Source organism: Leopardus geoffroyi, chromosome B3 (genome assembly GCF_018350155.1).
Source record: "Leopardus geoffroyi isolate Oge1 chromosome B3, O.geoffroyi_Oge1_pat1.0, whole genome shotgun sequence".
NCBI lineage: Eukaryota > Metazoa > Chordata > Mammalia > Carnivora > Felidae > Leopardus > Leopardus geoffroyi.
This window is the reverse complement of record NC_059337.1, coordinates 120,431,019-120,456,933: the sequence shown is the minus strand read 5'-3', so window position 1 is coordinate 120,456,933 and position 25,915 is coordinate 120,431,019. Positions and strand designations below refer to the sequence as shown.

The 25,915-nt window shown below is 49.5% G+C and overlaps 1 long non-coding RNA gene and 2 other non-coding genes across 5 annotated transcripts; 1 reads left to right on the top strand and 2 right to left on the bottom strand.

Annotated features, from left to right (window-relative positions):
- Nucleotides 1–9,865: 9,865 nt before the first annotated feature.
- LOC123584095 lies at nucleotides 9,866–25,204 on the bottom strand. Of its 3 annotated transcripts, none has more exons than XR_006705156.1 (3): nucleotides 25,126–25,204; nucleotides 23,251–23,459; nucleotides 9,866–10,726 (listed from the first exon to the last, which is right to left on the bottom strand). It is a non-coding gene; the product is annotated as an uncharacterized LOC123584095 (long non-coding RNA). The 3 variants fall into 3 exon arrangements; XR_006705155.1 differs by having other exon boundaries at nucleotides 25,060–25,161; XR_006705154.1 differs by lacking the exon at nucleotides 25,126–25,204 and adding an exon at nucleotides 23,567–23,808.
- On the top strand, nucleotides 10,975–11,047 carry TRNAK-CUU. The gene has a single exon. It is a non-coding gene; the product is annotated as a tRNA-Lys (tRNA).
- LOC123584715 lies at nucleotides 13,344–13,468 on the bottom strand. The gene has a single exon (XR_006705662.1). It is a non-coding gene; the product is annotated as a small nucleolar RNA SNORA17 (small nucleolar RNA).
- Nucleotides 25,205–25,915: the final 711 nt, after the last annotated feature.

Genomic DNA, 25,915 nt, shown 5'->3' with positions numbered 1-25,915 from the left:
GCACTGTTTCAGGCGGCACCAGAGCAAATGTTGCAAGAGCGGTGAGGGCTGTGGCAGATGGTGGGGGGGGGGGGGGGGGGAGGGTTAGCAAAAACAGGGCCAGCTTTTCAGCTCTGGGTGTGGGGGGGCAGGTTGGGGGGCAGCTGTGCCGTGCCTGAATGCGGGACCCACCACGGCCGGCCGCGTCTTGTGGCTGTTTTGTGAAATGTCTCGGTTTCTGAATGTTGGATTCATTTCATCTTAGTTAGATGAAAGCATCTGAGGGCCAGCCAGAACGCTCCTCCAGGCCGGGTGTGGCCGGCCAACTTGCACCCTCGGCCTCGGGGGTCGCCTGGGTTGCCCAGCCTGCCCAGTTGTGCCATTCACGCGCGCTGTGACCAGGGGGTTTCAGGTGCCCCTGGAGAAGAGGGGACACTTCCCATTGGGCCGGTAACCCCAGAGAAATAAGAAAAATACCCGGGTTTTCAGATTACCGGTGCCAGAAGATGGGCTAGGACCAAATTCGCCAGGAGAGCAGGGAGCTGGATTTGGTATCTAGGTCTCTCTGACCACAGCCCCTTTATTCTTGTAGGCAGAGCCGGTCAGCAGACATTGCTTCAGGGATGACGATACATCCACTTATACCGGGCGAGATCCTGGGGATAAAGTCAGGAACAGAACAGAAAGAATCCTGCTGCACAGAGTTTACAGTTGAGAGAGGGGAGGCCAAAAATAACCAAGGGCGTGCTCCCCCGGGGGGGAAAGGCCCAGGAAGAAAAGTTAAGCAAGCTAAGGCAGACACAGCACAGTGAAGGCCACACTGGTCATGAAGGCCTTCTTGATCAGGTGGGATACGGACAGAGACCCGACTTCATCGAAAGCCATGTGGGTTTCTGGGGCAGAGCAGGCCAGGAGCGGTAGGTGCAGAAGCCCTGAGGCGTGGGGACATGTGATGCAGGAGGGAGCCCTGAGTCAGTTTGTCTGGGGCAGAAAAGAGAATACGAGGAGACGAGGTCGGAGGAGGTAAGCAGAGGGAGGAGCGCGCTCCGTCATGTAGGACCACGTTGGCTCTCGTCAGGACAGGTCCTAGGGATGAGACAGGCATGAGATCTGCCCTCAGCCCTCAAAGCTTGCAGCTTGACCCCGTGACCACTGTATCCTGCTCCGATCCACCTGTATATTCCTGGCATCCGGAATTCTCCTCACATCCCCGTTGGCCTCGGTGCCATTTGGCTGCAGGAGGGACGCTTCAGGGAACCCACTCAGCACAGGGCCACTCTCTGGATCCGGATCGAGAGGCAGCGAGAAGGGAAAGCATGTGCTGGCTGCCCACCGCAGGATCGGACATGCGAGACTCCATGGTGAAATGCGCACCCCGACTTCACAGGCTGACACGGGGACAAGAACCATTACCTTCCATTAGGTCCCAGAAGTGCTTTTGTGGTCGCGTATTCGTGCAACAGGAAGGTATTAAGTGACTGCTGAGCACTGAGTCCTGACTAGGACTTGAGTAGCCACACGTGAAGGGGACGACCATCCCCACCACAGAGCCCCCAGGCCCGAGGGGATACAGACGAGCAAACGGGCCACGCGAGCACAGCAGGTAAGTTCGGCGATGGGGGCGGAACAGGAGACACTGGGCCGGGTGTGCTGGCAAATGTTTGACGACTGGCTCTCTGGAAAACTATGCGTGGGTTTATGAATTTTACTGCTATAAAGGATGCACAGCACACAATATGTCAATAATAACAAAACATACCGTACTCTTTATTGTAAGCTTCATACAATCAAAATGGGTTTTCGCAGAATGCTTTTGTTGATTTTTGCTAACACTGGGGTCTGGAGCCAATCTATCGTTGGAACTGATGAACAGGTGTGGTTCCAACAGAGTATTTGCTGATATTCTTGTTTATGCTAATAAGAAAGACAGAACTGAGATAAAAAGGTATGTTGGGATTTCACTTATTTGTCAGTGACGGGAACAACTTCTTTGCCGAACTGGATGGTAGTTTTTAAATTACCAAATGGTGGGGCGCCTGGGTGGCTCAGTCGGTTGAGCGTCTGACCTCGGCTCGGGTCACCATCTCACGGTTCGTGAGTTGGAGCCCCGCGTCGGGCTCTGTGCCGACAGCTCAGAGCCTGGAGCCTGCTTTGGATTCTGTGCCTCCCTCTCTCTGCCCCTCCCCTGCTTGTGTTCTCACTCGCTGTCTCTCTCTCTCTCAAAAATAAATAAACATTTAAAAATAAATAAGTACCAAATGAATATCTCCTCGATTTTTTTGTGCAACTCACAGTGCAATGGCTACAAACACCCTTTCAAGTTTAATCTGCATTTTCTCCATCACGTCCTTACGTTTGGACAATCAACAATCCCCCGTTTAGAGTATTTGCTGTTTTTCATGGTGTAAATATACACACAAAGGCTGATTTCAAGCTGTCAGTGTGCTCTGGTCTGACTATTCGTGTCCCCCCAAAATTCATATGTTGAAATTCTAAGCCCCAAATTGACTGTATTAGGACGGGGGCGGGGGGGGGGGGGGGCTTTGGGAGGTGGTTAGGTCATGAAGGTGGAACCCTCAGGAATAGGATTAGTGCCTTTACCCAGAGGCTCCTGAGGGATCCCTTGCCCCCTCTACCCTGTGAGGACGTAGGAGAAAGAAGGCACTGACTCTAAACCAGGAAGGGGGCCTTCACCAGAAGACAACCAGGTTGGTGCCTTGATCTTGGACTTCCAGTCTCCAGAACTGTGAGAAATATATTTCCGTTATTTATAAACGACCCAGTCTGATGGATCTTATTATAGCTGCCCAGACAGACTAAGACCCGGTGTAATATACTAAACGAAGATTTGGGAAGAGGTGCCCAGTCGCCTACCAAGTATATGGTATTTTCACCATAACTTCAAGAGCATCGGCAAAAGCAAAAGGTGCTAAAGCAATTAGGAAATGGTGAATGTTTAGTATGTGTTACCATATGTGAATTCTTAATAATGTCCGTGTTTAACAACCCAGCTCGCAAGATTCCTGAAAATGGAAGGAACAGTCCGTTCTTTCAAAGCGCAAACTGTAGGCAGTCAGGCCAGCTGAGACCAAAGGGGCGGGGCCTAACAAGGCCCAGTGGGCCCCTGTGTTCAGGCTAAGGAAAGGCCTAGAAGGGGAAGATGTCGTCTCATCGGCTGAGCAGGGAGAGTATTATTGAGAGAGAGTTATTCTCTTTACAAGGAATCGATTTGGCCTTGAACTGGGGCAAAAGCCCTCCAAGTCCAAGGCATGCTGCAGCCCTGAGGCTTTAAAGGAAGGGGGAGGGGGCGCCTGGGTGGCTCAGCTCGTTAAGCATCCAACTCTTGATTTCTGCTCAGGTTGTGATCTCACGGTGGTTCATGCGCTCCAGTCACTCTGTGCTGTGTCTTTCTCAAAGTAAATAAATACTGGGGCGCCTGGGTGGCTCAGTCGGTTGGGCGTCCGGCTTCGGCTCAGGTCATGATCTCACACTTCTTGAGTTCGAGCCCCGCATCGGGCTCTGTGCTGATAGCTCGGAGCCTGCTTCAGATTCTGTGTCTCCCTCTCTCTCTGCTCCTCCCCTGCTCATGCTCTGTCTCTCTCTGTCTCAAAAATAAATAAAAACTTAAAAAAAAATTCTCTCAAAGTAAATAAATAAACTTTAAAAAATAAATAAAGGAAGGGGGAGGACTGTGCGTGATGGAGGGAGGGGCTGGGAGCTCCCAGGGGATCCAGGTGGAGAGGGAGGCAAAGGGCAAGGAAGGGTGAGCTGAGTTGAGTGCTGGGCATGGCGCAAGGGGACCCAGCCCTAGAAGAGTCCCCTCCCTCAAACTTCAGGAAAAGCCACACCACAAAGAGAAGAAACACTTGAAGAGTTTAACTTCTTGTGGAAAAATGCAGTGAAGAGACTGAAACTTGGGTCAGGGTTAATGCCCACACAGGCCCAGAAGTGAGAGAGCTTGGGGTATCCCAAGCACTGAAAATGGTTCATCCCCCAGAGCCCAAGGTGTGAGGTGGGAATGGGGGGTGGGGAAGATAGAGCCCCCAGAAGTCAAGCTGACAGTGATGGATCCTGACTTGTGCAGCTCAACACTACAGGTGTTTTATTCCCGGCCTCTCGGCCTCCCTTCCGCAGTCACGCCAGGCGTGGACACCCAACAAGTGACCCAGACCTTGTGGGGGCCCCCACCAGAGTCAGGCTAATGCCCGTGCTGGGGAGACCTTGATCTCCTTCCCCAGACCCCAAAGACGGGGGAGTGACAGGACTCAGGCAAAGCTCCTCTGAAGGGACCACTAACACCTGCCCCTTTGCTAACAATGATCTCTAACGGGTCCCAGGGCCCCCAGAGCGGGGACAGCAAGGATTTTCCCCCCAGCTGCAGAATGTCCTCTTCTTGGTCTCTTGAAACTCACCCCACGGTGACACAGCAGCTCCGGGCAGTGACTAACCCGGGTTTGAGGTGAGTCTTTCCATGATGGGGCAATGAAGCCTTGGAAAAAGCCCCCTTCTCTGGGGGGGGTTTCTTCTATCTGCAGTTGGCTCATCCTGAAGTCATAGAATTCTTGCCTTCCTCTTCCCCATTTTCTAAAGTCCATACATATCCTGTTCCTGTGGGAAAAGAAGAGGGGCCGCTCCTGTAAGCTCCGAAATCCAGCTCTTTGTCGCTCTATTTGCCCCCGAGCACCTGCTCGTCTCCTGCTTCCCGGGGGCTAGAGCCACAAGGCCTGTGACCACCACATGCTCCCGTCTCCCAGGAGCCCATGGTCCAGTGGGCAGGGGGGACAGACAAACTGACAGTTGCCACGCGCCGTGACATGCGTCCTCACAGAGATCAGCCCGGGGCCCTCAGGGTGGCCTGGAGACTGGGGCAGATTGGGAAAGGCTGCCCAGAGCGGGTGGCAGGGGAGTCCAGAATTAAACACGGAGTTGCATTAGCCTGGCTGAGAAGCACGGATAGGACACATGGAACAGATGGAACAGCGCAGGCAAAGACATGAGAAAAGAAGGCACATTAAGGCTCTTATGAGTGGATTTTGGTGTGATGGACTAGATTCTCGTTTACATTTCTACACCCCGATGAAGTCAGGCGTGGCTGTGGGACTTACTTGGCCAATGACATTTGAGCCGACGTGGCACCATTCATTTCCAGACAGAAATGCATGGTTCAAGAGCCAGGGCCCTCTTTCTCTACCCCTGCAATCGCGGAAACACACGTCAACGTGGAGCTTCTACCAGAGCCTGGATCCCTGAGTCACTATAACGAATGGAGCCCCCTGCTGGTCTGAATGGCCATGTAGTGTGAGCAAGAAATGAACTCAATGGCTCATTTGTTACTACGGCATAACCTAGCCTGTTCCTAGCTGATACCATTGGCCTGGCTGCGGAGGGTTTATCCCGGGGGTGAGGGGGGTGGGGGGTGTCAGATGGGCCTGCCTATGTATGCGGTCAGCTAGATCCCCTATTCTTTCTCCAGATCTCAGACAGCAGCACAGGCTGTACATAAGTGGATTAGAATCCTAGCTTTATCATTTACTCGTTCTGAGAGTTGGGGAAGTTTAGTTAAATCCTTTGAGCCTAAGTTTATCCATCTATAACTGGAGAATAATGAAAATAAGATTACCTCCTTCCCAGGGCTGCTGTGTTTCCTGAGTAAATCAATGCTCGATCTTCCCTCTCCCCAGTTTTGACACTTGTCAAAAGGGTCACGAAGGTACTTGTTCCAAATGCAGATTCCTGACCCCCCCCCTCCCCCACACCTACCGAGTCTGAATCTCTGCAGGTCAGGCCCGGCCATCTGTGCTTTCAGAAGCCACTCCGGGTAGTGTTTTTGCGTCTTGGAGTTTAGGAACCACGACCTTTAAAGTTTTGAGAGACAGTCAAAACCTCTGCCCCGAGAAAGGATCGTTGCTTGGAGGCTGGCTTGGCCTGAGGCCAAGAATCTTCAGACTGCCGCAGATCAGGTGGCCACAGTGCCTCGGACAAAAGCCAGAGGCTTAAAAGCTCTGTATTACTTAGAGATCAGGTAACGTCACTTGGAGCCAGCTCAGTGTGTACAACTCCAGCATTAATCAGCCCTCTGCGGCAGAGGCCCAGATCTGTGCTGAGCTTTTTATGAGGTGTTCTTCTCCAAGGGAGAGCTTTCAGGGATGCACCCCCTCCATAGCCCGGCCCAGGGAGGCTGACCCCTCGGGGATGTGGTACCAGCCCCTTTTCCTTCAGGACGAGGCCGATTCTTCAGAGAATCGTGTAAGACTGAGACCAGGAAGAGGGCTGCAAAACTAGACCCTGGTAAAGTAGCTTCTGAGGATAGAGATCTGCCCAAAGGCTGCAGAGAGATGCTTTAAGCTACCTGTAGTAGCTTAAAGTAGCTTAAAGTACCAGGCCCAGCTGCCCTCCTGGCCAGCAGCTTCCTCCCAACACGTGCCACTGTCATATGGCTCTCTTCCTAAACATTGCTCCAAATGACACTTACGCTCAAGAACACACCATGGCTCCCTATGGCTTCCCACCCATGGAATCGGGTGTTAACTTCTTGCTCTGACTTTCAGACCCCTCCACGTCATACTACACCATGCCTTTCAGTCCTTCCCCCCACTACGTTCCCAGCCTCCTAAGTTCTCTCTTCCCTCCCTTGCCACGGTAACCCACCTGGGAGGGGAGTTCAGACCCCTCACCTGTAGCAGATGTTGCCGGTGCCCCACCCAGACCCCCTTTCCTAGGCCGGTGTGGCCATTCCCTGCCACCCTCTACAAGTACAGGAGGCCGCCCTCTTGCCTCCACGCTGCACAGCTGTCCATGGGACCAGGCCGAGGTTATACTTCAGTTGAACCCCATCTTTGTGTGGTCTCTTCCCTCCTCCCATCCTGCTTTTCTCACTTCCTCACAGACTTTTTCTCCAGACAGAACGCCCTCATAAATCACCTGCACGAGAATTTATGTCTTGGGCTTTGCTTCCAGGAAGCCTGAGCTACAACTCCCCTGTCACTTGAGAAGTTACCTTGAGGTAACAGTGGCTTCGAACTATATGCCCAGGCAACCTATACCAGAGGTCACAGAACAGAAAGGCTCACAGCCCAAATTAAGCCATTTATTTATTTTATTTTGACTTTTTTTGGACAGAGAGAGAGAGCAGGGGGAGGGGCAGTGAGAGAATCTTAAGCAGGCTCCACGTTCGGTGTGGAGTCCGACACGGGGCTCGATCCCACGACCCCGAGATCGTGACCTGCGTGGAATTCCAGAGTCAGAGGCTCAACCAGCTGAGCCACCCAGGCACCCTGAATCACACCATTCATTAATCAATTTAAAACACACAGTGGACAGGAGGAAGGTAAAGAGACAGGACAGGTGATCACATTTAGGTGGAAGGATCACCCTGCCTGAGTCCGGGGTTACAAGCATTCATGTATCTTGTCCTCTCTGCCACAACAGCCTTCTCTCCTGCTGGTGTGGCTACGGGGGTCAGACCCAAGGGCAGGCCAAGGGCGATAGCTGGAGGCAGTGCCCGAAGTAAGCACACAAACGGCCTCTACTGGGGAAGACCAAGGACAAGGATACCTGTTCACGCTGCAGCGCCCGAGTGCATCTGCTGAGCAGCTGTGGGTTTTCTCTGTTTCCTGGAGTGTCACCAGTGAGTGACCAACACAGGAGTGACATTGCTTCAACCTGGAGAAGACATGATCCGTGCCTCATAAATCCTTAAGATTTACTTGGTATTCTCATTCCTTGTCCGCAAGCAACATTCTCATTTGATCTATATTCCACCCATATACGTTCTATTTATTCTTTCTGTGTCTAAAAAATCTCCTAAGCTACTTGCTTCTATACTTAATGTCTCTCATTTTCTATAGCAAATCTGAATATTCATAAATAACACGGCAAACACAAGACAGTTCCCTTTTCCAGAATTACCATCTCCTACCCATCGGTCTAAAGAGCTTTGTGTCACCCCAAATATAAAACCACATCCTTTAGTAACGGAACTAAGACTCAGCTCAGGTTTTGAGCACTGGTCTGACTGGCTCTAAGTCCATTGTGCTGGGTGACGTGTTGTTTGGGAACATATTCTGTCTCCCCTACAGATGGTAGGGACCTGCCCCCCCACCCCCCACACACACATGCACACAGTGCTTGCCCAGTGCTTGAATGATGTCGTGGGGTTCAACTGAATCCATCAGCATTTTAGAGACAGCTCAGCCAGTTTGCTTTCCTGCGTCATGATCACTGTGCTTAAAAAGCCAGAGGACAGGGGCATCTGGATGGCTCAGTCGCTTGAGCATCCGACTTCAGCTCAGGTCATGATCTTACAGTTCATGAGTTTGAGCCCTGTGTCAGGCTCTGTGCTGACAGCTCAGAGCCTGGAGCCTATTTTGGATTCTGTCTCTCTCTCTCTCTCTCTCTCTGCCCCTCCCCCACTCATGCTCTGTCTCTCTCAAAAATAAACATTTAAAAAAATTTTTTTCTAAATAAAAATTAAAAAAAATTAAAAGCCAGAGGACAGAAACAAGCTGCCCCCTCCAGCAAAGCTATGAACAGGGTAGGTGCTAAACCCTGGTTTTCATTGGCCAGATTCAGCCTGCGAATAACCAGTGTCCCGATACCTCTCCGGATTCAAGAAAGCAAACTCCTGCCCCCGTGCGACTATAAAACCAGGAGCCTCCGTCTGTTTCCAACTGGTCCACCCATCACGGCACTAAAAGCTGAGCTTTTATATGTGAAAAGTGCTTGCCAAATTCCCAGAATAGCCGTGGCAGGAAATTGAATAACAAGGTAGAAGTGTAACCCTGCACTACACCCTTAATATTGGAGGGGAGAGGGTGGGACAGTCGATTAAGAAAGAAAAATCTTACTGTTGGCCGGTCAAGCTCATACACAGAGCTCTACTTGAGGCTCAAGCCACCAATTCCAATCCACACAGAAGTGACTGGAGACGAGGATTTGAGAAGGACCCCCCCCCCCAGCCCCGCTCCACTGAACAAACCTTCAGCTCCGCAAAAGGTGTGGGGTCTTCGTTCTAGCCATTCTGCGCTGCCCCACGGGGCCTCCCTTGCCCAGTTAGTAGGAAAACCTCTCCCCTTTACACACTTTTCTCTTCTTTGCTCTATCACTCAGGAGGCTTCTGGATGGGGAGGACGACGACGATGATGGTAACAGCTCACATTCACAGAGTCATCGGTTGGGTTCCTGAGAAGAAACCCTGAGACCAGCGTGCACCGGGTGCTGCCTGGATCGACACGCACAGAAAGGGAGGAAAGAAAGGATTGGGCAGGATTGGGCAGAGGGAGAAGCAGAGCCGAGATGGAAACCCAGCAGAGGCCTCCATCAATCCCACGGAGCGTTCCAGGGCTCCAGAGTTGTCCTGAGTTGAGGCAAGGGGTTCAGGCCTTTATAGCAACTCATCATACATCAGGCGTTGAATGTTTCCCAAATACGGAGAACGGCGTCTAGCACCTGACAAGCGCTCAAAACGTTGTGAATGAATGAATTGGTTCACAAGGGGAAAACTCCAGCGCTGCGTGTTTCAAGAACAACTGGGAGGCTGGCTCCACTTGTCTGTGCTCTGCCCTCTTCCATGGGTTGGCTTTGCCCTCGGGATGGCTTCCATCGAGGTCCCAAGATGGACCCAGAGCTACTTGTATCTGTGCCTTTACCAGGAGGAGAGAGAACTTCACCATTATATCCATCAGAAGACCCAAGTCTTCTCAACTCAGTCGGTTGAGCGTCCAACTTCGGCTCAGGTCATGATCTCGCGGTTTGTGAGTCCGAGCCCCGCGTCGGGCTCGGTGCTGACAGCTTGGAGCCTGGAGCCTGCTTCGGGTTCTGTGTCTCCTTCTCTCTCTGCCCCTCCCCCACTTGTGCTCTGTCTCTATCAAAAATAAATAAATAAATGTAATAAGAAAAAATTTTGTAATGAAAAAGAATAAAAGAAGACCCAAAGTGCCACACTCCACACTTCACAATACGAACCGATCACTGAGGTAACAGGACTGAGATTGTGCTGATTGTTAGGACATTCAGGACCCCCCTTGACATCCCACCCAAACCCAGAAAGCAAATATGAGTGCTGGTAGGAAGTGGGGAGAAGAGGAATGGATATCGAGTAGGTAATCAATGAACAACCACTGACCCTTCATCCCATGAGCGTCCAAGCCCGTGAACCCTCTGCTCCCTTCCCCAGGGGCTAGCTTCACCTTCTCCTCGTCCCCTGCCTAAATGACCCTCACCTACCGCCACTCTGCAGCTGAGGGTTTGGGGTCGTTGGCTACCCTCAGATCCTGTGGGAGAAGGGGAACGAGAAGAAAGAAGTCCACTGAGAGTGGGGTCTAGACTTGGGAGGTTTGAGTCTAATGCAATTAGATTAACCACTCTGCAGAGCCTCAGATAAGCCCCTGTGGCCACACTAGGCAAAATATGCCTTACTCTCTCCCCCCTTTCCCTGCTTCATTTTCCTCAAAGCCCTTATCTCTGTTTGGACTTCTATTGTGTCTATGTTTATTTAGTTGTTTGATGCCTTTTCTGCACTGGAACAGATGCTCCGCGAAAGCAACTACTTTCTTTCATTCACGTCTGAGTTTTTCTCATCGACAAAACTCATTTGTGGATGGATGGATGGACGGATGGACGGACGGAGAACCATTGGCCTGTGTTGCTACGGTAACGGGCTCAGTCTCCTCCTCCACCTTCAGTGGCATCGCCAGAGACTTTTTCGTTTTATCCTCCACTCCAAAGTGCCAGGCCTCAGGAAGGCCAACTGGAGAAAGGCAAGAGAGGAAATGTCATCCTACCTCAAGTAAATCAGTCTGTCCTTATGAGCCAGAGAACATCTGATCCATAGATATGGGGCCCCTCTAAGTGGCCCCCAGTTTTAGAGGAAAAAAAATCAATGAAACTATTTTGTCTGTACAAATTTCACAAGTGTGAAATGTAAGATTTTGACAACAATCCTTTTCAACTCTTAATCATCATTAAATTGATAGAAATCACACATCATTAAATTGAGCCTGGCTGGCTCAGTTGGTAGAGCATGAGACTCTTGATCTCGGGGTTGTGAGTTCGAGCCTCACGTTAAGTGCGGAGATTACTTAAAAATAAAATATTTTACAAAAGAAATCACACATGCACTATAAGGTCAGCAATGGCCACCTGTCTCACCGTGGCTAATGTTTAATTGGAAGGTGCTGATTATCACATGGTTCACAGGCTCTGCACCCACAGAAGGACGAGGACAATTCTATCATCTTTCACATGGTGATCTGGGAGCACCGATTAAGAAAAGGAAAAAAAAAGGGCGGGCGCCTGGGTGGCTCAGTTGGTTAAGCGTCCAACTTCGGCTCAGGTCACGATCTCACGGTTTGTGAGTTCGAGCCCCGCATCAGGCTCTGTGCTGACAGCTTGCTCAGAGCCTGGAGCCTACTCCGGATTCTGTCTCCCTTTCTCTCTGCCCCTGCCCCGCTCACACTCGGTCTCTGTCTCTCTCAAAAATAAACATTAAAAAAAAAAGAAAAAAAAAAAAAAAAGACCAGAGCCAGTGGCCGGCTCGCTGTGGGCACCGAGTAAGTGTGGGCTGTTGGAGCGTCTGGGCTGCAATGTTGAAGACATCAGTCACCAGGCAAGCCTCCGTCACTTACACAACCCACTCACATACACGGAATGCACACATAACACGCACAACGCATCCATAACACCTATAACATACAAGGAGGACAAAACACACAAGACACAGGACGTACATACGTGCATACATAACACAGCCAGGCATTTTTCATACTCCGTGCATGGCGGTTTCGTGCCACCTTGCAGCCAAATCCCTGCTGACACACGCCCGTGAGACTCGCTGCTCTTCCCCCTGGTGGGCCAACGTGACATCATGGAATGCCACGACAAAGCAATTTACCAATTGCTCATTCTAATTGCTCCCGGAGCAAAATACTCCAGTTTTGTCTCACAAGCTTCTCGGCCACAGGGTCTTCTCCAGCGTAGTGTGGTGCTCTGGAGTCAGGCATGAGTTCAAATCCTGACATTACCACTTACCAACTGAGTGACCAGGAACAAGATGCTAAACTGCTCTGGCTGTGATGCGGTTCTCATTTTATGGAAGCGGAAACAACCAGAAAGAACAAACTGCTACCCGTGACTCTCATGTTATCCACGAAAAAGATTTACCTTGCACGGTTGCTATAAGAAATGAAAAGGTAAGGTGTGTACCTCATTCCATTTAGTGCTTGGCACGCGCTGATCTATGCTAACCTAACAGGTGGTGGCCGTGGTGGTGAATGACGTTTTCTTTAAGCGGAAAAAAAAGTTGCTTGGACTTAATTACTCTAAGCTGCTTTTCATGAACATAACAGTAAAGGAGACCCATGGTGACTTGAGTCCCCCCAGCACATTTGGGTTCCAGGTCTCATAAACTTTGACCCAGCATCGTGTCGTAACGGTACCATTTCCCTTCATGCAATTGGAGAGGTGATGTTTTGACATTGTTGCCTTTCATTTCCTCTTGATGGGTGGGCTTAACTTGTTTCTCAATTTAGGCGAAGCAAAAGGGAGAAGTATTTTTTAAATCGCTGGGATAGCCCAAGTCGGTCCTACCTTCTGGCCCCTGAGAAGGAGCCCCAAATTCTCTCCTGCTCTCCTAAGGCATTGGGGCGTTTTCCAGTTCCTCTGATGGCCAAATATAATACTTTCCTTAGTTTCCTCCAAAGCTCCCCCATTTCAGCTTCAACTTTTCCCCCCGACACTTGGGTGCCTTAACAATGAGTTTTGAAATAATATCTTAACCATATTTCACGTTCTTGTGGTGCATTTCAGTTCACCAAGTGCTTTCACATCCATTCTTCCTTAAGGGCTACAGGAAGACATAAGTCCTCGTTATGAGGACACAGCTGAGGCTCAGAGAGGTGAGTCAGCCTTCAAATGCCACCGTCTCCCGCTACAACAAGAAGACAGTCTTCAATTGACATTTTTCTTAAAACTGCAGTAAAATATGGGTAACACAGAATTCACCGTTTTAATCATTTTCAGGTGCACAGTCCAGCAGCATTAAGCACGTTCCCTTGGCTGTGCGGCCATCGCCACCGTCCATCTCCAGAGCTCTTTTCATTTTCCCAAAACTGAAACTCCATACCCATTAAACGCCAACACCCTCCTCCCCTTCTCCCGCCCCTGAAGCCACCTTTCTACTTTGTGTCTCTATAAGCGTGACTGCTCTGGGAACCGCGTGCAAGAGGAATCATACAGTGTCTGTCCTCTGGTGCGGGAGACACTTTTGCGGCAAGATTTCTGGAGGACGTACTGGGATTCCTTCCCCCACTGTATTTGTTTTGCTAATATTGCACATCAGCCAGAGTGTCTATTTTTTGTGTGTGTCAAGTGTCAGACTATTAATATCCAGACATTCATGGGCCAGAACACTGAGTGAGACAAGCCTCTCTTTCTGCCACCTAATGACCCAAGTGTGACACATCAGCCACATCTGCAATGCTCTGAGGGCAGGAGGGTGTCTATTCCTCACCCGAAAGTAACCTACCCTCGTGGACACAAACACCTGGTAGGCCCTGCCCTGCAAAGCACATGTTTTCTAACATTTTGTTTTATGCTGAATGCTGTTTGTTCCTCTTGGGCCTCCAAGAAATTACTTGACTTGTGGACATCAGCAAAAAGAAAAGAGGGGAGAAGAGGGGAGAGGAGAGGAGGAGAGAAGGGAGGAGGGAGGGGAAGGGAAGGGAGGGGAAAGGAGGGGAGAGAAGGGGGGGAAGGGAAGGGAAGAGAAGGGAAGGGAAGGAAAAAGAAAAGAGAGAAGAGAAAAGAGAAGAAAAGAAAAAGAGAAGAAAAGGAAAAGAAAAGAAAAGAAAGGAAAAGAAGAGAAGAGAAGAGAAGAGAAGAGAAGAGAAGAGAAGAGAAAAGAAAAGAGAAAAGAAAAGAAAAGAAAAGAAAAGAAAAGAAAAGAAAAGAAAAGAAAAAAGAAAAGAAAAGAAAAGAAAAAAGAAAAAGAAAAAGGGCTCCTGGAGAGGGGCATAGGACATTTTCATGTTCTACTTCTGAGATTCCCAAAGACTCCCTCTCATCCACTGGCCTCTGTGTGTTGTTGTTGTTGTTGTTGTTTTGTTTTGTTTTGTTGTTTTAAAGAACTCTGTGATCTACTTCAATTCATGTTTTGCCAAGAAAGCTAACACAGCTGCAAATCCTCTCTGCCCTGAAAGCCTTCCAGCCTTTCAGCCTTTCCAGAGGCCTCTTTGCTCGCTCAGTGGCCACTTCCCTCCCTCCCGGGCTGGCCAGCCTCTCTGAGCCCACTGTTCCCCAGGCCGCCCACCAGCTCCTGTGACAAGGCACTACTCTCTGGAAGTGGCCGTGCCTTCTCTGTGGGTTTCCATTACTTGGAGAAGCACAGCCCCCTTGGGCACCCCAGCCCCCCTCCTTAGGTTTCCCCCTCAGAAAACTGGCTCAGCTGCCGGCTGGTAAACTGGCTGGCTATCACCATGACAACAGCCTGGCCCAGAGCCTGGATGACGCCAGGCCTGACTCCCCTCCCAGCCTCACCCAGATCTGTTTGTTCAAGTTCCAGCTGCTTTTGTTGGGCTCCGTTTTGCTTGTCAGTTTAGGGCAGCTCCACTGCTGATTGGCTGCAGAGGCTGGGCTTAGCATCCCTGGGATACTAACCGGGAAGTCAGCTCCCTGCCTGGGCAGGGATTTCCTGGCACCCTGGGGTATTTCCCCATCACAGTAACAAGATCTAGAAGAGCCTTTCAGGCAGGACAGAGCCCATAGGAAGCCGAGGCATCAGATAATCCATTAATGCTCTGATCCCTCTGATGACTTCAATCAAGGACACTCTCGCCAGCCCACTGTTGGCTCTGAGATGCCACACTCATGACTAAAAGCCAGCCTGTTGTTTGATAAAACTAAAGAAGCAATATACCATGTTGATGGAACCGTCCAGCTGTAGATTAACATCAAAAATAAATAAAACCAGGAAGAAGAAACACTTATGTGGATTTTTGAGGAACAGTTTAAGTGAATATGGCAACAGACATCCAAGTGGATTTTCAAATCATCACTTGGGGGTGACTTTGCTTTTATTATTTGGATAACTACAGAAGCAGGAATCTGGAACATTGTTGGTGACTAATTTGAAAACACACCTGTAGCCTTTTGTCATTTCATCAGGTTTTTATCTCCCAAATAACTCAGTCTAATCCGGGGCTCCTGAGTTTACCCCCAGATTCTCTGGTTTATGATATAAAAGGTGCTTCTCGGGTGTCGCCCTTTGCAGCTGTGTCAGGGCAACCTCAGCTCCTCATCTGTAAAATGGGAGTAAATTATGCCAACCCGCCAGGCTATAGAGCTACTTAGCTTGGCTTAGTCTTGGCACTTACTGAGCTATTTTTTTTTTAACGTTTTTATTTATTTATTTATTTATTTATTTATTTTTGAGACAGGGAGAGACAGAGCATGAACGGGGGAGGGTCAGAGAGAGAGAGAGGGAGACACAGAATCTGAAACAGGCTCCAGGCTCTGAGCTGTCAGCACAGAGCCCGACGCGGGGCTCGAACTCACGGACCGTGAGATCACGACCTGAGCCAAAGTCGGACGCTTAACCGACTGAGCCACCCAGGCGCCCCCTTACTGAGCTATTATCGTCATCATTAACTCCCACCAATGCCTGTTTTCTGAGGATCCTGACACTCTTTATAAAAATTACATCATTGATCCAACAAATATTTAACAAATATTTACTAAGTCTCAATTGGCCAGGCACTGTGCCAGCCACTAGCGATAAAATGATAGACAGACACAGCTCCAGCCCCTTGGTAGTAGCTTCTGGACTAGTGGGGGAGACAGACATTAGTCAAATAACCACACAAAATGTAAAATTACATCTGTGTCATGTGAGTGAAGCCATCTTAGACACTCCAGACCAGCCCATCTCCCAGTTGAATACCACAGAGGACATCAGTCTTTGCCATATTGAGCAGAAGAATGTCCTGGCCAATGCCTGTCTTAATTCCTAACTCACAAAATCATGAGATACAATAAACTGGTTGCTGTTTTAAGCTCGGTTCTCCCCCCAAGTAATTACATCTGTATTAAGTGCCTAAAGCATTAAGAGAATGTGAAATAGAGGAAATAAACTACATTTTGGCCACTTTTCCTAGTTAGAAAACAAGAGTTAACATAAGAATTTAGAATGATTTGATCACCTAAGTCCCAGAGTGTAAAGCAAAGCCCAGAGATGCAAATGCTCAATCCCCCAACCCGGCAGAAAGATCCTGGGGTTTCCTTACACTAAAACTTGTTTGCTGAACAGCGCCCTCTTCTGGCCTGGAGCCCTTTCTCCTGAAGCAGCTACTTCCTACTCGCTGCTTTTAAAGGGATTTGTAGAATATGACGTCCACTCCTTCCTCAAAGGTGTGCTGAGCGCCCAGGCCCTGGGAATACAGCCTGATCAGACACAGGCTCCCCACCCTTACGGAGCTGACAGTCTTTTGAACTTCCTGACATCTCTGAAGAGTGTAGGGCAAACTTCAGAACGCCTACTTGTTGGATAAGAAACTGAGTCGGGGACGGCAGATAAAGCTTTGCTACACTGTTGATGATTTAGGACTAGATTTTAGGGTGCAAGGATGCACCCTGCAAGGGTGCAAACCTCCCACCGAACGTTAGATTGAGCCCAATTTCTGCAGGCTCGGTAGCCACACTCTGCCTCATCACCCTCTACTTCTTGAGTTCCCTCCTGCTTGGGAAATCTCTTCATGGTCCCTGAACCAGGGGACCCCACGTCTACACCGCTGTGGCCTCAGGTGCCTTTTCCTGCCACTTCATCTCTGCTATGGTTTCCCCAAAGCCAGCCTCAAGTCTCCATCTTCCCAAAGACCCTCCAGCCCTCCCTGACATCTTGCCCCTTAGTGCCCCTTCTACTGTAACATACATTTGGGAACAGACACCCAGGCAGATACCTCGATGTATATACCTTGTCCCATCGAAAGCACAGCCTTTGGAGGGATCAGACAGACCCGGAGTTCAGATCTGCCACCTACTAGACTGTGACGTGAGGAAAATTTCATCACCTTCTCCTACGCAACCAGGCTGTTCTGAAACTTACATATGTTTCGAGCACTTGGCACATAGTAAACACTCAGCTTGTATGTCTAAGTCCTTTAACGTGTCCAATCTGGTCACCTGCTTAAAAAGCATTACGACCCTCGAGGCATCTTCTACAGCCTCGGGCGCGTATAGAGAGATATATAACCTGGGCGCTGTGTGGAGAACAGGGCTGATACAGAAGGCATGGTGCCCTAAGGCCCACAATATTTTCACAAATCCATAGACATGATTTTATTTCTCTTAAAACTCAGGAGAAAGGGGCGCCTGGGTGGCGCAGTCGGTTAAGCGTCCGACTTCAGCCAGGTCACGATCTCGCGGTCCGTGAGTTCGAGCCCCGCGTCGGGCTCTGGGCTGATGGCTCAGAGCCTGGAGCCTGTTTCTGATTCTGTGTCTCCCTCTCTCTCTGCCCCTCCCCCGTTCATGCTCTGTCTCTCTCTGTCCCAAAAATAAATAAACGTTGAAAAAAAAAAAAACTCAGGAGAAAAAAATTAACTTTTATATCAAAAAATGACACTACATTATATATGTTAACCTATTTGTCTTCATACCAATGCAGTCATAAAATATAATTTTCAATTAATTTTTATAGAGGAAGGAGCCCACAAAGGCCAAAGAGTCTAGGGCCCATCAAAGTCATTATGCAGCCCTGATTCTGAAGAAAGTCCTCTGCTATTTAAAAAAAAAGAAAAAGAAAAAGTGGGAAAAGCAAACAGTGGCAAAAGAAGAAAATCGCTCACTAGCTGAGTGTAAGGGTCTCTCCAGCCCTAACATTCTTCAATTCAGAGAATTCCTTTTGCCTCAGCATGGCAGGATCCTGTACAGAGTGAGTTCTTAAGAGTAAATTTCCTAACGCTTTCAGCATCTGTGAGTCCATCCACTTTCAGCAGAAGATCTTGTCCCCCAAGAATTTGGTGTGCCTTATAAAATCCATGTATGCGCGCTTTATCTACTTGGTCAAAGATTGCCATGCCCTCCGGTAGCCGACAGAGGGCGCAGCGATTCAATCTTCAGCGTGGGTGTCACAGCCAGCAAGTGGAATAGAAAGCCTTGCTGTTCAACAATTGGGGCCTGACATGGGAGATTGTTAGAGATTCAGTATCTTGGACCTGACCCTAGGGAGGATCCTAGACACCTGCGATCAAAATTCACATGTTAAGAAGATCCCTGGGTAGGGGCGCCTGGGTGGCTCAGTCAGTTAAGCATCTGACTTCAGCTCAGGTCATGATCTTATGGTTGGTGAGTTTGAGCCCCGTTTTGAGCTCTGTGCTGATGGCTCAGAGCCTGAAACGTGCTTCGGATTCTGTGTCTCCCTCTCTCTCTGCCCCTCCCCACTCGCGCTCTGTCCTTCTCTCTCTCGCTCTCTCAAAAATAAACATCTAAAAAAAATTATAAAAATTATATATACACACATTAAGGTTTAAGAAGCACTGATTTAAAGCTTCTAGCCTGAGAAAGGGAAGCCCACTTCCTCAACAGAAAGAAGGATGGGAGAGGAACTGGCCAAGGCATCCCTTGCAGCCCCCAAATCTCCTATTCTTTCAGCCAATCAGCCAGCATCAATCAAGATGGGACTGAAGCCACAGGAGGGATGTAAAAGCATTCTATAGGTCACAAAGCAACTAGCTTCATCTTCTTCCATTTCAATAAGTACTTACTGAGTGCCTACTATGTCCTGGGCATCGAGATACAATAGTGAGCAAAAAACAGACCCTGTTCCTACCCTTGGGGGGCTCTCAGCCTAGCGGGGACACCAAGGATGAATCGTCACACACACGACTACAACCCTTGATGTGGTTGCCACGTGGGTGCAGAGGGCCATGAGACAGTCACAGGAGGGAGGGGAGCCGGTTTATACCAAATGGTCAGGGAAGGCCTCTCTGAGAAAGTGAACTATAAGCTTGAGAACTGATGATGCCTAAGCCAGGGAAAGAGTAGGAGCTCCTGGCAGGCGGAAGAGAATGTACAGAGGTCACGCAACAGGGAGGAACGTGGAGCATTCAAGGAACTGAAAGAAGGAACTGGCATGGAGTGAGGCAACAGGGAGGGAGGCAGAAAGCAGCCTGATGGGGCCAGAAGCAGAGGACACAGGCTCCACACGCGCACGCGCGCGCACACACACACACACACACACACACACTGCAAAGCGACTGGCCCACGGCCCTGTTTTGGAGGGTCCCTGCTGCAAACATTGCGAACAACTCACCCCTGCCCACTGAGTCCCATTCTCCACGACGACTCACTCTCTCCTCTGCTAACCTCTCCTCACCCTCCCCACCACCAGCCATCTCTCTGTTACCTGTCTGCTTCTACCCTTCCCGCTCCAGCGTCTCCACCATTTACCATTTAAACCTGATTGAGTTCTCCCCCAACTTGCCCGGGCAGCCAGACCCCAATTTCAGGACAACTCCTTCCCCTGAAGGAAAGACAATCCCTGAATCAGAAGCTACAAGTTCACTGAAGGCTCCGTGTATGGAGGGATCATCATGTGCCGTGCCAGCCACCATTTTATACACTTTTTCATCCGATCCTTACAACCCGCCTTCACTAGATAGCTGCTATCATTCCAGCTTTGCAGTTGAGGAAATTAAAGCATTTCTGAAGGGTAAGTAATTTTTACAATTACACAGCTAGAAACCGTGTGACCCTGTACTGACGGCACAGCTACATTTTGAAAGCCTCCAGAAGGAGCACACTCTTGGCCCACCCCAAAAGAAATCATCCTGAAGGTGTACAAATAATCAGCTGCAAAGATATTTGTAGCCTTGTCTAGAACAGCAAAAAAATGTAGAAATCGCCCAAAGGTGGGGCGTCCTGGGGGGCTCTGTCGGTTAAGCGTCCGACTTCGGCTCAGGTCATGATCTCTGGGTCCGTGGGTTCGAGCCCCTCGTAGGGTGCTGTGCTGACAGCTTGGAGCCTGGAGCGGGCTTCGGATTCTATGTCTCCCTCTCTCTCTCTGCCCCTCCCCCACTCATGCTCTGTCTCTCTCTCTCTCCGTCGAAAATAAATAAACATTAAAAAAAAAATAAAAAAGAAATAGCCCAAAGATTATATTTCAACAATGCAGAATTATTTAAATTGCTAGACGTTTATAACCAGAATCCTATGTAACCAGCTATTTAATTTGATCACATAGAAAAATATGTTCATGATCTATGGTGTAGAAAAAGCAGATTACAAAACATTATTACAGCGTGATCCTATTTTCATAAAAACCACAGCATAGAAACTAAAAGGTATAAAAGTAGAGTGTATAGGAAAAGTACGATCAAAAGTAATAACGGTTGTTATCTCTGTGATGAGACTACAGGTGATTTTTTATTTTCCTTATTTTGATTGTCTGAATTTTTAAAGGTTTCGCCACGAGCATCTATTTCTTTTCGAAAGAGAGGAAAAGCAATAAAATAAAAATGAAAAAACTCAGGAGGCGTTTGAGCCTTCCCATTTATTATCTATTAAAAAACAAACATATTGCTCTGCTGGGAACATTTAAAAAAACATGTTTTCTTCTCACAAAAACAAAAACAAAAAATCAGAGAGAACAAACAAGCAAAAGGAGAGAAACACATTCCCTCCTCCCCACAGACAACCAATACCAGCACCTTCGTGACCCTTCATAAGTCCCGTTTTTTTACAGATAGTAAAAAAAAACAAAAAAAAAAAAAAAAAAAAAAAAAAACCATTCTGCTCTAGATGCCAGTCCCTGGGGCCCACCCTGTTCCCAGCGTGAGTTTGGAATGGGGCTTACAGATTCCTCCGAGATACCAAACAGCCCCTAAGGTGGATTTGTCCAGGTCTCAGACTGCATCTGGGATTCCAGAATAGCAACTCACTTAGTGCGGACCCTGCTGTTGGGGATCACACAATTCCTCGTGGGTCACAGGCGACAAGAGCCATCAAGTGTGAGGACCATAAGAGTGATTCCCAGCGTGTTTGCAATTGCAACACCCTATCATTACTGGATTTTGCAACCATCCTTCCCCTTGGAAGAGAACTCAAAGGAATACAAACAGCATTTGCATATTCCATTTAGTACTTTTCCACACATGCAGCTGAAGGGAAGTAAGGTTAATCTGGCTTTAAGACTATCACAGCCCTCCTTCCCCCCCACCCCCCCACCCCTTGGAGAACTGCTGGCAATCAATCCCAGTGTCCTTGGACAGGTTTGGGAATGACAGCTCTGAGGAGCTGTGCGGACAGGTTCTGCCACGAGGGAGGCCACACCAGGCCGGGGAGCCCAGGTCGCAGGGCAGGATGTCTCTGGGCCATTCCCACACATACACACTCCACAACAATAGGTTTCTAAGGCCCACCCTGCCCACACCCTCTCTTATTAAAGTCCCCCCTCCTGGGAAGGGGAGCAGGATGGCCCTACAGCTGCTGGCGCCTAGCCCCACTGGGTCCACACCCTCGGCGCAGCCCTCGGGCACAAAGTGTTCCTAGAGCTGATGTGCAAGTCAAACCATTCCTGGATTCTTCAGAGGCTGCGATAGCCAATCATGGCCCAGGCCCAGGGCCTCCCCTCCCACCCCAAGTTCCACGATTGAGCTGGTGTCACTACTGCTGTTCCATAAGCTCTTCCTTGAAACTTCAGAGATTTTGGAGACCCTATTCATACACACACACACACACACACACACACACATACACACATACATATATATATGTATATATATATATATATACGTGTATATATATATATGGCTCCTCTCATCAATAATAACCATAGGGGTGCCTGGGTGGCTCAGTCGGTTAAGCGTCCAACTTCGGCTCAGGTCATGATCTCTCGGTTCGTGAGTTCGAGCCCCGCGTTGGGCTCTGGGCTGACAGCTCAGAGTCCGGAGCCTGCTTTGGATTCTGTGTCTCCCCCTCTCTCTGCCCCTCCCCTGCTCGCACACTGTTTCTCTCTCTCTCAAAAATAAACAAACGTCTAAAAGAATTTCTAATAATAACCATAGCTTCTCTTTACTGAGCTCCTTCTGTGATAGGCATCTTGCAAGCATGCAATGCACACAGCAGTCTTTTGAGGTAGACACAGTTATTCTCATTTTCGCAGATGAGAAAACTGAGGCTCCAAGAGAGTCGAGTGATCTGCCCAATGTCACACAACTGCTAACAGAGACAAGAGTCAACCCAGACCTGCCTGACCCTGAAGCTCATGCGCTGTCCTGGAAGCCTAATGCAGAGGGGAACCGAGAGATCATATAATATTCCCCATCCCATTTACAAGACATTTAAGATGGAAAATTCATTTATAAACTGTTAACTAGCACTTATGTGCCAGGAGCTTTGGAAATATCAACTCAGTTTATCCTCATCGTATTGCTAGGAGATGGGTACTTATTTTTACAGATGGGAAACTGACACACGGAGAGGGGAGTACACTTGCCTAAGGCTGCACAGCAGATGGTAGAGACTGGATACAAACCTGGCCCTAGAGCCCCTGTGCTGCCTCTCTGAACCCAAGAGCAGAGGCCCTTCCCTCCTAATTCTTCGTCCTTTGGCCTTTCCACATCACCACTCTCCTCTCTCTGAGAGTCCACTTCAAACTTTCTCATCCCTCTCTGGGTGGTGATGGTGTTCTCTTGTGAAATTGCTTGGTGAACTACTTATTGTGCAAGGCTTTATTTGATTAGGTCACTATCTAGATTCCTCCAAAGAACTAACAGTTCTAGAAGGTTTGTCGAAGCAAAGGCTTAGCGTTGTTTTGGGTTTTTTGGTTTTGTTTTGTTTTGTTTTGAATGCAGAGATTAATCAATTAATTTATCATTTAGTCAACAAGGGCTTATTGGGAGCAGTTTCTGTCCCCAGCCCTGTACGGGGCAATACGGAGTCTAAGAACACAGACACACAAAACATGGCTCCCACCCTCAAGAAAACAACGCTAATGACATCATATATAAGTGTGCACTCAGTGCGCTGGGTCTGTATACAGCCGCATTCAGAAGATACCTAGGAGACGAAAGTCAGAGAAGTTGCGATGAAGCAGGTGGAACTTGAAATAGGGATTGAAAAAATAGGGGCAGGGTTTGGATAGCAAGAAGAAAAATACAGTCCAGGCAAGAGAAAGAATGCACCAGATCCTCAGAAATAAACTAGAAAGAGAAAAGGCTGGGGTTGTTTTTTTGTTCCTGCCAAATTTTTCTATTTCTATCAGAGTGAGCAAAGAGCAAATACCTCCTCTAGCCTCTACCGTGACGGGGCTTCTGGAATCGGAGAAGGGCGCTGTGCCTCATATGTCCACCAGGGGGCAGAGCTGCCGCTTCTGCCGCTATAGCTCCGAGTACAATCAGAGGTGAAGGATTCCAGACTTCTCAAATCAGCAGGATGACTGAGGCCAGCGGTGGGCAGCAATCTTCTTAGTCTGAGCTGCCTTCATACACAGTCTGGAAGTGAGGGAAGAAATAGAATGTAGAATGTAGGAGGAATTGGTCGAGATTGAAAGGGGAGAGAGAGAGAGACGTTGAAGAGGCATTCCCCTACAGAATCTAACCTTTATGTACCATGAAAAGACCTTCCAAGGGCTGAAAGGGGTTCCCATGGGTTCAGGCTACATGTCTTCTGCTGTCGTCTTAGCTGAGAAAAGTTTAATGCAAGGCTTGGGTCACTATTAAAAAAATAACTAACGGCTAGTCTAAGCCTGGTTTCAGGACAGCCAAGTCACATTCTCTGGACAAGAGAAGCCATTCCAACCACTGTAAGGAGGAACGCTTGTGGCTTGGGAAGTACACACGTCCCGGCCACCACCACAGGCCCTGGTGTCAGGCTGTGGCTGCGTGAAGCAGCAGGTGTGCCACTGTTATCCGTTAGGAGGCCTGAGGTCAGTACTTAGCTTTACTGCACGCCCCCTCATCTGAGCCAGGCAACAGGGTCCTGAAGCCACAAGAGCACACAGGCGGTTAGAGGTGAGATGGAAGCCAGAAATCCTAGCCTTTATCTGTCTCTAACTAGCTGTGCAAGTTTGGGTGGACGAACCAACTTCTCGAGAGCCTGAGTTTCCGCATGTGTGAAATAGAAGGGCTGAATGGGGGGGGGGGGGTGGGCAGGAGAATGTGGGATGTGCTTTCCTGCTCTGAAATTCTGGAAAACGCACAGTCCTCTGGTCAGAAAACCCGGGGGATTGGTGGGGGGTGGGGGGCGCGACTGAGCAGCTTGAAGAGTTAGCCCCTTGCCAAGCAGTCCAGTCCCCAGCTGTGGCCTCTGCGGCACTGCCCGCCCCACCCCCGCCCGCAGGGCCCGGCGATATACACCCACGGCTCCCTCGGAGACTTCTGGAATCTCACTGGATTCCTCCCAGGAATGCTTATTGCCCTTTACATCTGCAAATCGCTTTACATCAGCAACCCTGCTGCGCGATTATTAATCATCGCAATATTCTTCCTTCCGCCTGGAAGAGGAATTGCAGGGATCCGGATTTATGAAGGTGAAATCCGAAGGTAATTTGCCTAGGATTCATTCAATAATCAGGTAACTATTTTAATTAAGCGCCTCATACGAGCAAGGCGCAAAGAGCCACACAAATCCAGTTACCATTGGGATCAAAATTGCAGGGGTCCTCAGCGGGCTTCACTGACATTCTAATTATGTCATGGGGATAGGGAGTAGTTCCAAGGTGAGGGACGGTATTCCCTCACAAGCCTGATTGATACTGCTGCAAATATTACGATCATCCCCCCCCCCCCCCACTCACCCCCACAGTTCATTTTACCACGCCGAGTAAAGAGAAGCGACCTTCCCAAGGTCACTTATCCCCCAAGGGGCAACACTGACCCAGAACCTCTGGCTACAAAGCTTTCCACTGCGCCATGGGCGAGAATTTTAAGTTCGACCCTATAAAATATAAAATAGAGTTAGGCGAGGGATGGCTGTTTCCATGATTTCCGGCACAGAGTGAGAAAATCGTGATCCGAGCTCACCCACCCGGGACAGATGAGACAGCCCCAAATTTTGTCTGCAGCCTCAAAGAGTCAAGTAATGTTTACAGACCTCAGAGCTCATCCGATCACCCACGCCCTCTCTAGGGGTCCCTAACGCCTCCGCCCCTTGCCTCACCTCGGGTCTGCGGGAAGGGGCGGGGGGGGGGGGGCGCGTGACACAGAGCCGCCGCCAGCACCCTGCGGGGGCGTGGCCGGGAACAGGGGGCGGGGCGAGGCGGGAGTCCGGTTCCCAGCCTCCTCCCGACGGGCGGCTCGCGGGCTGCGCCAAATATGGGCAGAACGGAAGCGGCGGGCAGACGTCACGGCGCCGGGTGGGGGCCGCGCTGCGGGGCCTGTGACGGGAGGCGCTGACGGCGCCTACGTGTCACCATGGAAACCAAACAGTAAATAGAGGACTCGCGAGCTCCCGGCACGGCTTGACCCTGCGACCTGGCCAGAAGCAAAGGACCGGAAGCTGGGACGGGCCGGGACAAACCTGGGCCTGGCAGACGCGGGCAGAGGAGGGGACGCCGTGAGAGCACCCCCTCGGGAAGCCAGCTATCCCGCAGCCCAGGATCCAGCAGGGGTGGGTCTAGAATAGAAAGAAGCCCTTCTGGACCAGAAGAAGGCTTCCTGTCCTTTTTGAAGGGCTTCTATTGGCCTGCAGGGTTGTTGGGGATATTGGTTTCGTCTTGTCTTTTCTTACTAGCGGCTAAGAATTCAGGGATCGGAGCCACATTACCCGGCTCGGATACCAGCTCTGCCACTCCACTCGGATGATCTCGAGGAAACCGCAGTCATTCTGTGCCCCAGATTATTTTAGCTGTAAGATTAATAGCAAGACTTACCTGCTAAGGTTGTATTCACGAGTTAATGTAGATACTAGTATGTGGGAGTGTGTGTTTGGAAGAATCTGGCCCGTGGTG